Source organism: Myotis brandtii, unplaced genomic scaffold (genome assembly GCF_000412655.1).
Source record: "Myotis brandtii unplaced genomic scaffold, ASM41265v1 scaffold143, whole genome shotgun sequence".
Lineage (NCBI taxonomy): Eukaryota > Metazoa > Chordata > Mammalia > Chiroptera > Vespertilionidae > Myotis > Myotis brandtii.
The window spans coordinates 1,784,365-1,796,075 of NW_005355115.1; the positions used below are offsets into that span (position 1 = coordinate 1,784,365).

The 11,711-nt window shown below is 43.6% G+C and overlaps 1 pseudogene; it reads right to left on the bottom strand.

The window, feature by feature from the left end:
- Positions 1-6,758: 6,758 nt before the first annotated feature.
- Positions 6,759-10,796, bottom strand: LOC102252267 (annotated as a pseudogene).
- Between the last annotated feature and the right edge of the window lie 915 nt (positions 10,797-11,711).

Here is an 11,711-nt window from a genome sequence, read left to right on the forward strand (position 1 = left end):
CCCACACACACATACACCAAACACCTGGAAGCTATACTTATGACCTGGAGCAAATCCATAACATTTGCAGAAAAGTTACTAGAAAATGAGGAATCTCTGAAATTTAGAATAAGAAGCGACTTGGAAATTCTCTGCTACAACCCATTCATTTCAGAAACCAAGAAAGGGTAGGTAACAACCAACAAGGTCACAACAAATGAGGAGCAAAAACTAAGATACAATGCCAGCCAGGTGTGTCTGGCTCTCGAGCCTGTATTCTCCCTCCATGCTGGGCCACACCTGAGACATTGGCAACGCAGAGGGATTCAAGCATCACACCTACTCCTTCTCAGGCCTCTTGCAGTCACCACTTTCTACGTGAGCCTGTAAATCGATCTCCTGTCCTCCAGGGGGCAGTGTGTCCTGACTCCTGTTGTGCCTCTCTTCTGGCCCCCACCCCATGTGCCCAGCCATCTCCTGGGTCCCAATAGACACGAAGATGCTTGTCCAGTTGGCTTGAACCCCTTGGTTTGGTGGCAGAGTCCCCTCCCATCTCTTTGGTAACTTTCCCTATGGTGATCTTGTAACAACTTCTTACACAGAAACTGACGATAGTTAACAGTAAGAATCTCAATCGAAGGAGATGTGACTATTTAAAAAGCAAAGGGTATGTTTTAGTTCACAGAGCAGAGCTGATCTGGAAATAATCTGGTTTCGATATGCTGCTAGCGCAACCCTTTGAATATAAGGCCCTTGCAGAACTCACTATCTCTAATTTCTTTTGTTGCAATTTTCCAATAAAATCTGGCAGTGGCCCAACTTCTCAGAGGACTAATAAGGATAAGAATGTCCCTGATTTTCCTTCAAAATGAGAAATCATTTCAACGTGAGGCGTCCAGCCACAACTGGCACAATCCCCACGGGTCTCTGGGTTTTCAGAGAGACCCAGGCCTCTCTCTGACCATCCCAACAACCTCTCAGACTTATAATTATTCAGTCAGCAGCCCAGAATTGTGGCCTACTTAGTTTTCTTTAAAAGCACTTAAGGACAGTTTAATGAAAGGAAAGAGGAGCAAAGAAAGGGGAAAAATGCTTTTTTTAGGAACAGAACAAAATATCATGTTTTCTTCTCTCTCTCTCTCTTTTTCCCTTTTTGCAATATTTCTCCTCAGAGAAAATTATAGTCTTTAAAGCCAGCAATGTGCTCTGTATGTTTTGCTTATTACAGTGGTTAAAATGAGAACCATGGGTGATGGAGTATCATTATAACATTCTTGATACCCCTGATATATTTGTGCAAACATAGCTGTGGGCAACGCATGCACCATGATGAGCCCATGTTGTCCGGGGAACTTTCTCCTCTTCTTTGTTTATTTGCACAGCTTCTCGCCTTTCTCTGGAATCTGTAGTTTGTATTCCTTCTTACAGTTTCTGCCTCTTCAAACTCCATTTTTCTTTACCTTACCTTCTTTCCCACCTCCCTCCAGCAGCATTAAAATGTTTTCGTGCCAAACAATTCGGGAAGGAAATGGTTCAAGTTAGAACTGGAGTAAAATGGAGGCTGTATTCTCTACACAGGAGTCCTGGTCATTACTCCATCCCCTTTGGTTCTCATCTGTGTCTTTCTCTATTTTCTGTTCCTGTCTGGAGGACCTGAGGAAGAATCCGCCCTCTCCTACACAGGGGACCTAGAAGACAAAAAAATAAAAACTTAGTCCCATTCACTGGCTGTATTTGCATGGCACTGAGCCCAATGCTGTTGGGACACAAAGCAGTAACACCCTCTGCATTCCAGTCCCTGCTCTAAAAATGCTTTCAATGCACAGAAAAGAAATTCATGAGTCATTAATAAGACCAGACAGGCCAAGGGACACAGAAGTTCAGAGGAATAAGAGCCCTCTGAGGGTTTAAAAATTCTAGAAAGACTCCATGGATGTGGTCCCAGGAAAGCAGAGAGAATGAGGCGGACTTTTCAGATAGAAGCAGCGGTAACTTTAAGGGCAGCTCAGGTAAGTCACCATTGTCCTAGGTCAGGGGTGGGCAACCTTTTTGTGAGTGCATGCCAAAACCAGCAAAATCTCTGACTCAAAATTCTTCTGCATGCCAACCCTAATTTTTTGAGAACATGTTACACCTACTTGATATCTCTTAAGGTGTACGTATGTGAAGAACCTTGAAGAAATAATAAAATTCATTCGAGCGACAAAAACACAGTATATGATGATGAAAAATACATTTATTTTTTAATGTATACATGTACACTGATAGTCCGACAGAAAACTTTATGACTCCATTTGATATTATCAGTGGGACTTTTGCTGCTGCATCACTGATGACAGAGATTTTACATCAGGTTTATATTTCGTGACCTTCAGAGATATGCACGAGCTACTACTTTCATCCGCCAGGCTACTCCTATTGCGAGACTTAACAAATTCATCACTGAGAACAAAGATTCACAAGCGTATGTGGATGAAACCAAAACACTGGTCGGATCTAGGAAGGCAGGGAGAGTTAAGGCAGAGGCATAGAAATTGCTCTTCCCCTCTCTCGTCAATCCATGTCTATGGTCTTTAAGATAACTTGTTATGTAAAATTATTTATTTATCTAAGATGCACCTACACTGAATTTATCTGAAAAATAAAAAAGTCGATAGTAAAAAAAAAAATTGTAAATGGAAGATTTTAAGAGAGGGTTTTGCGTGCCAGCGAAAGTTACTACGTGCCAGGGGTTGCCCACCCCTGTACTAGGCCGTCTGACACCACCCACGCTGGGAAAAGATAGGTGGTTCATTATCACAAGGGGGCAGTGCACCTACACTTAATTTATCTGAAAAATAAAAAAGTTGATATTAAGAACAAAATTGTAAATGGAAGATTATAAGAGAGGGTTTCGCGTGCCAGCAAAAGTTACTGGCTTTTTGACACGCGTGCCAGGGGTTGCCCACCCCTGTCCTAGGTCGACTCAACACTGGAGGTTTGTGGAATTTCCCTAAGAAAACTTTCTAAACAGGCATTACTCATACTCTGCATGACAATTTGCTCACGTTGTTGGTCTCTGGTGCTAATGATGCAAATGTTGTGAGTCTGAGCCCTCTGCTTAATATTTCACGTCTACTTACTCTTTGGATTCTGTCTGAGGACACAAACACTTTGGGATTCTGGCTAAAGTCATGGACTCTTCCCAGAAAAATGAACATAAACACAATATTATGCTTGTAATTTCAGGTGCTCCCTGAAGCCTCTTCTAAAAGCCCAGCGTAAAAATGCCTTGACTATACCAGCCCTGAAAAAGAGAGATTGAGTTTATTCATCTTGCTAGTTCAATGTCCAGAACATAATAGTTGGTGAATAAACACTGAATGAATAAAAGTAAATTCTGTGTCTCCCTCACTTGTCGGCCCCACATTCCATCAGTCCTTCCTTGCTGGGCCACACACCCACGCTTCCTGCTGGTCCGGGTGCCCATGTGGAAGATTCTCATTGGACCTGCTCACTGTGTCTCAGCTCCTATCCTGGTATCTGATAACTTGTTCTTCTCTTTTTTCCTTTTTAAATTAAAAAAAAAATGTACTTGAAAGATAACATACAAATCTAATTCTTATATTCCCATACAACATTTACAAATTGCTCACTTGTTAGAAAAAAAACCAATACTATGGAACATAGATCTCATAACTCATTGGTTTCTCTAAATATTCACCCTATGTTCACTGCAGCATTATCCACATGGAAACAACTGAAGTATTAATAGATGATTAGTCAAAGATGATGTGGTACATATATGCAATGGAATACTATTCAGCCATCAGAAAAAATGAAACATTGCCATTTGCAACAACATAGATGACTTTTGAGAGTATCATGCAAAGAGAAATAAGTCAGACAGAAAAAGTCAAGAATCATATGATTTCACTCGTATATGGGATATACATGTGAAAGCAACAAATGAATGAACACGACAAACAAATAAAAACTCACAGACAGAGACAAAATTATGGTGGTTACCAGAGGAAATGGGGAGTGGAGGGAGGTAGAAGAGGGTAAAGGTGGTCAAATATATGGTGACAGAGACTAGACTTTGGGTAGTGAGCACACAATACAATATACAGATGATGTATTGCAAAATGTACACTTGAAACCTACATAATTTTATTAACCAATGTTAATAAATTTAGTAAAATTTAAAAAATAAATTTAGTAAAAATTTAAAAAAATTACCACATGATTAAATCTGGGATAACTCTGGCCATTGCAAAAGTAATTTAATACGTAGAGTATTGGATTTTTTGAATTCACCTTCTCGTTGTGAATGCTCAGTTTGTTTCTTATCTCCTGAGGGCTGGACTGTAATATCTAGCAGTTAAAGAAGTCCAATGCCACCACATTAAAGGAAGAGAAATAGACAAGACTCCCATTCTTCTGGTTCCTGTCCCAGGTAAGCCCCAGGCATCTTCATGGGTGCTTTCCAGAGGCAGCGCCTCAGTCTTGTATTCTAATCATGAAGTAACTCCCATGAGGAGAGTTGAAGCCTAGTGGAGTGGGACATGTGTCCTGGGAAGGTGGGAGGACAAGATGCCTTGTGGCAGGGGGAAGCTGACAGCACCCCTCTGGTCCTGCTCTATGTTAAGAAATATTATTTAAAATTTTGAAATAACACAAAGAATTACTAAGTCCCCTTTTAGAGTCATATTAGAGCATCAGTTCATAAGCCTTCCTAAGAGTACTCTGATTCTATCATGAGGATGTAGCCTTTTTGACTTATTATTTAATACTAGTGCCCCGGTGCATGGATTTGTGCACATTGAAAGGAAATTAATTAGAAGGTGGCCTGCGGGGCGGTACTGGGCAAGACAGGCCGGACACACCCTGGAGCCGACCTCCTGCGGGTTCTTCCGGGCCTGCCTCACCTGGGGAGGCACTGTGGCTCGAAGGGCATCTGTGGAGTGAGCGGCTTTTCTCTGGCAGGTGGGGTCCCTCAGCCTGGCCTGCGGGGATTGGGCCGAAACCGGCTGTCCAACATCCCCCGAGGGGTCCAGATTGCGAGAGGGCGGTTCTCAGGTGACGCACCCCGGAATTGGGTTCCCTCCTCTCTGGTTCCAGTTATGTCACCCAAGAACGGCAGCTGCCAAGTCACCGCAGCTCAGCAGCTCCTGCATTGTGCATCTGCCCCCTGGTGGTCAGTATGCGTCATAGCTACCGGTCGGAGCATCTGCTCCCTGGCGGTCATTGCGCATCATAGCTACCGGTTGGACAGTTGGATGGTTGCTTAGGCTTATTATTTAATACTAGAGGCCCAGTGCATGAAAATTGTGCACTGGTAGGGTCCCTAGTGGCTGCCAGCTGCCGGCCGGGGCCTCCCTCCCTTCCTCCAGCTGGCCCTGTCACCTGGTCGAACTCCCGGACAACTCCCAGTCAAGGGGACAATTTTCGTACTATGCTTTTATTATATAGGATTGATTAAGAGCCCAGACTTAGTAAAGTTAGATGTTAACTTGTAGGAGGTAAATTAATTGAACGTAATTTTTATGTGACACTGATGCAAGTAATGTCTGTATACTAGAACACATAACTTCAATGGTTATGGTTGTATTGTCCTATAGGCCATTAACTAATTTTGTATTTAAAGTTTCTATCTTACTTACCCTTTTAGCATATTGCAGGATTCTTTTTTTTAACTTCCACAACCTTTTATTACCAAACTCTAGCAGGTTTAACTTTGAGCCCAGCTAACAGCATCTCTAACAGGACCTAGGATGGAGGTTCAGACCTAATAAAGATGGTCTCTTAAACAAGGGATTAAAAAGATGCAAAACATCCACATAGAAATTGAACTGTGACCTCCTGGTTCATAGGTCGACCCTCAACCACTGAACCACATCGGCCGTGCAAATAAGTATTTTTTAAAAGAGCTAAATTCTCCAGTGTTTCAGAAAATGGTATCCCAAAGTGATTTCAATCCAGAAAAAACAGCATTTGGCACTATGCTGCCTTTTCTCCCAGTTCAAGATACACATGGGAGAAAACCATTTCCCCTCTTAAAAAAAAAAAAATCCCCTTTTCTCCTCCTTCCTGTTCAACTTCCACTGCTTGTTCCTAGAAACACCCAGAGAACAATATAAACAAGGCCCCGCCCACTTCTCTTGGCCTCTGCCAGTCCGAAGGCTCACAGCAGGGACTGTTTCTTAGGAATTTTCTTTTCTGCTACAATCAGGAAACTGACCCCTAATTTCTGGGAACTGGCAAAAAAAAAAAAAATAAAAATAAAAAATCCCATTTCCTTCCAGGAGGGGCCTGAGGGCTCTGTAAAGGATCTAAGGGCAGTGGACCTGGCCCATGTGCGAAGGGGGCCTTTCTATATAAAAACACCCAACACCTTACAACCTAACGTTTAACCTACAGGTAAAAGTGAGTAGTGGCTGACTTAGATACTAAAAAGGTGTTTATCTCCCCATCTTCAACCACTAAGGAAACAGAGGGGAGGAGAGTCTAGAGAATTTGACGTCCTCTCCTTTCCCAAAACTTTGACATGTCTTCTAAGCCAAAGCCAAGTTCCTGAGACAGACACGTGGTCACAGGGTACAGTCTCTGCTGGATAACGCTGCCACTTTTGGGCAGCCTGGCACATGGCCCCTTTACTGAAACTTTCTTCCCTGGTTTGCATAGTGCTTAAGGATCACTAGGGAAATTATTTTCTCAATTCCACTTTGTCACTGACAAATACTTCAATAGCAGCTCCTAGAAACTGCCCAGAGGACCCCCTCCCTTCCAGTTCAGGGTCACAGATCCTTCCAATCTGGGCTCCTTGCCAGACTTTTGCAGAAGCTCATTGGTTTTTGAGTAATGTCTGCACCCAAAGAACCCCCTGCACACGACAATGGGGAGGGATGGGCGGTCTGCAGCACGTGGTGGCGCTTCCTATCGATGGCACTGCCCTTCTTCTGAGCACAGGAGCCCCAGAGCAAGAAGATGAGGCCACTCAAGTTCTGATTTAGCCAGGACACAACCGCATCGGTAAATTGCTCCCAACCTTTCTCCTTATGAGAACTGGCCTGATGCTCCTGATGGTGAGAACAGCGTTGAGTAGGAGAACGCCTTGCTTGGCCCACCCAGATACATCTCCATGGCCAGGATACACAAAACCATCTATTTCTGTAGACAGCTCTTCATAAATGTTTTCCAAACTGGGCGGAGATGGAACAGGTCTTTGAACACTAAAGCAGAGCCATGAGTTTGGTTGGGTCCACGATATGGATCCTGTCCCGGGATGACAACCTTCACGTCTCTTATGTTGCACATTTGGGTCCATGTGAAGACTTGGTGTGGGGGTGGATAAACAGTGTAATATCTTCTTTCTTCTGCAACAAATCCCATTTATATATATAAAAGCCTAAATGACCATCACAACCGAACGACCAGAACAGCCAGAATGACCAGTCAACCAGTTGCTATGACGCACACTGATCACCAGGGGGCAGATGCTCAATGCAGGAGATGCCCCCTGGTGGTCAGTGTGCTCCTGCAGCCCCTCCCCCTGGCTGGCCAGCCCCCTGATAGGCCTCGATCACCTGTCAGGCCAAGGGACCCCACCCATGCACGAATTCATGCACTGGGCCTCTAGTTAGCTTTATAAAACACGTTTTTCTAAACTCTCTGCTGAGGTGCTTCTTCCAACTCTCATACAAACCCACTGGCACGTTTTGAGCCAAGAGTCTAAGCAGGGCCGTGGCCTTGTTCTTCTGGATGCGGACCAACTGCTTGGGGCTCAGTGGCAACGAGGGCAGTGTGCTGGGCTCCTCCTACTCCACTCGGGCCTTCTTGGCAGGACTGACCACTGCATCCCCGCTCTCCTCAGCTACGGCCACCACGCTGGTTACTGGTGGGGCTCAGGGAGAAGAAGGAGTAGAGTATCTTCTGGCCGATCATCCCAAAGCAACCCAGGGACCCTCGAGGCTGGGGGAAGTGATGGCACACTGCCCGGGCACCCGCGTGAGGCTGGCGCAGGCTGTCGGCCCGCAATTGGCCTCTTTTTTTTCTTTTTTAAGAGAGAGAGAGAGAAACATCAATTTGTTGTTTCACTTATTTTTGCATTCATTGGTTGAATCATGCATGGCTCTGACCTGAGATTGAACCCAAAACCTTGGAGTATTGGGACGGTGCTTTAACCAACTGAGCTACCCGTCCAGGGCCATCTTGCAGCATTCTTGATTGATGAGTTCAATAAATCTTTGACCCGTGCTCACTCTCTAGTTGTATGGGAATTATGATTTTAATATTTTGAAAACTATCAGCTGCATGTCAGCTGTGGGCAGAGGCCAACATTGGGGGCATTTTAGCTTCCAGAGTGCTGTACAGCAGCACTACTCAGCCTCTCGTGCACGCACAAAACATCTGGGGACCTTGTTAAAATGCAGGTTCTGATTTTGTAGCTCTAGAGTGGGCACATCTCACAAGCATCCTGGAAGGGAATGCCAAATCTGCTGGTCCATGGACAGCACTCAATAGTCTGCAGAATTCAAAGGGTCTTCACAAAAGACTGAATGAATCTGTATCTCCTCTCTGTTCCTTGCTTCCATATAGGCATGGCAGAACCAACCCAAAAGATAGTCCTGAGTACCACAGAACTGGGCTTGGAGGGGAGTTTCTGGGAACTATTCAGGGAGGTTTGAGTGTATGTAGAGGGGTGCGGGTAGGAGGGTGGGACAACATAAAGGAAATGAAGTGATTCATGCTGAACTGTGATTGCAGGGGCATTAAATACAATCAGAGGGAAACCCGATCTGCCCATTGCAAAGGGAACCATCCAACTCTGAGCGCTGCTCTCCAAGCAACACAGCTCCCCCCTTTTCTGATGGGACCCACCCAGCTCTTCCCCAAGGAGCCCTCTGGGGCTGTCAAGTGCATGGACAGCTCTCAAACTACAAGTTTTCCATGGCAGCTGAGCTGTTCGCACCTCCTTTGGGAAGAGGAGCAGTGGGTCCCTGTTGTTTTCAGTGGGCACGTTTCAACACTTTGGTGGCCCGACTCTGCTCTGCTGCAGGCCTTCCTACAGCGTGGTGCACTCGTATTTTTATCTTTCACATTTCTTGGAAACACACAGATTTCAGAGACTCCAAGAGACACACAAAGCTTTAATCCACTCCCACCCAGGGATCTTTACCAAAGTGAAGAGGCATGCGTTCCCAGGGTGAACAGAGAGTTCAGCTTCGATTCTGGTTCTGAAGGCCTGCTCATGGACTGGACTTCACTGAGATGAGAAGGAAAGAGGGAGGGGGGAGGAGGAAGGAAGGGAACAAAGAGGAAAGAAGACAGGGAGGGAAGGATTGTTCCTAGAGCTGGATTTATTTCATGAAAGGGCTGTTCCTTCTTCTGAAAGTATGTCCTTCCTTTTTGGAGGTGGAATGAAATGTTTTCATTGAGATGATATTGATAGTAGATGACCAGTTTTTTGTTTAGGTTTTTTCAAGCCTCATTCAGTACAGAAAACCATTGGCAATCCCATCTTAGTCCTCTAATTTGGGGGGAAATTGTTCTCCTCTGCAAAGCCACACACCCAAGGACCACTTGCCCTTGGCTCTCAGATAAGACTACAGACAAGACGCCCCTGAGTATAAGAGAGTCCACCAGCTGTCTGGAAAACCAGCTCTTTACTCCAGGGCTGGGGGAGCAGGTAACTTGGTGTCAGACACCGGAGAGCCCCTCTCCTCCTCAGGTCACCAGTTTGCTTAGAGGGAGGTGACACTTGACACAGCAGGTAACAGAGCATCTTCAGCAGTGGCTTAATATGCTGTTTGGAGTCTGGGAATGAGTTGGAGTTTGAAGACCGGGGAGTGAGTCTTGGTTCTGCCATTTAAAAACTGTGTGAACTTTTGCAAATGGTGTAATCCTTTGGAAGCGGAAAAGACTATCAAAGTTGCCAAGAATCAGTAATGTATATAAAGAGCTCTGTAAAAAGTAATATAAAAGAGCTGTGAAAATATAATCTATTGTTACAAGTCCCCTCCCTCCCTCCCACGACATTTCCTCATACAAATGAAACTCTGTTGGGTTGAGAGCTAACATTTCCAGCCCAGTGTGCTCACTATTGCTGTGGGGGCAGCTACATGATCTCAGAGACAAGCAGTCAGATTTTCAATGATTTATTCAATTTTATTAATCTAGCGCCTGTCAGGGAAATAATAGTTACCCAGGTAATTCAAATGTGTATTCAAAGTCAATAAAAACTATTTACAGAAATGAGGTAAAGATATAACCTATATAGTGAACAACATAAACTGATGAACAAAAATAGATCCAGAGACAGAGAAGCAGCAAACTGACTGTCAAACCTCAGAGGGAAGGCAGGGGACTGGGGAGAGGGGGTAAAAGATCAACCAAAGGACTTGTATGCATGCAGATAAGCATTACCAATGAGCACGGACACTAGGGGGGTGAGGGCATGTGCTGGGGGGTGGGAGTGGCCTGGGAGAGGTCAATGGGGGGAAAAGGAGACATATGTAATACTTTTATCAATAAAGAACTAAAAAAAAAAACACACACACAAAAAAACCCTGATATGACCTAACTAGGTAAGTTACAGCTTATCAAATCCTCTTACATAATACTGTAAGCTCACTTAACTCTTAAAAAAATTGAGTATTATTTCCAATCATGCATGAAAATCAGAGATTCTAGAGATTAATTTACCATCCAAATTCACACCATCGGAGTGGTAAGGACAGGATGCTAGAGCCTAGTTCATGCTGACTCAGAGGCTCTGCTCTTTACCCTTCACCACACTGCGCTGTCACTACACTGAGCCCTAACTCACTCGTCATGAGGGAAAGCTTCAGGTAGGATACCAAGGGTCAGACTGACCCAAATTCACTGCTTATCAAAAGCGCAACTTTGGACCCATCCCTTCTGATAGATCCTGTACAATTCATAGGATAAATATAAAATCTCAAATAATTTCCAGGGAGGTAAAAACAAAATACTTTGCAATTGTAAGAATTAGAATCACTAACTTTCTATAATGAGTTAAACTCATTATTAGCCAAGACTTGCTCTTTTTGACATAACCAGAATACAATGCAATGTTGTTTATTTTTCTTGGTAGGGTTGGTAAATGGAATTGCTCAGACCTGAAGGGTTAAATAAAATATTTTTATGCTACTTATGTTGAACATTAGCTAGCTCCCTGGACTAATATTGGACATTATCCCATCAGTGTATATTAGATGAAACATATGCATCTGTTACTGATGTTAAACATCTAATTGGGGGAGTGGAAATATAATATAATAAAGAGAATGTATATATGAGAAAAACTGAACTCCAAAATACTTTAAATTACAACATGATGCCTTCCACTTTATTTAATCAAGTCCTTTCTTATAACTCAGTTAAAATGAGAGGGAAGAGAAGAGAGGGAAAGTAATACTAAAATTTATTCCTAATTTTAACTCTGAAGTATACAATAATCATAGTGATTTGGTGAAATAGTTTGAAGTTTCCAAAGTAAAAAAAAAAAAATAGTTCTGTGTTTTTCCTGTAAGTTCTCTTTCAAGAAGATAAATACAGAAACTTTACCTTAATCATTCTAATATTTCAACCCAGGAAAATTAAGATGTTGGTAATGTTAATGCATATGCTGTAGAAATAGACATGGACCAACGGTAGTGGGTCTGACTGGCAAGGGTCAGAGCCAGAAGGTTTACTGGAGTTCTTAAACATGCCTGGATAAAACAAAT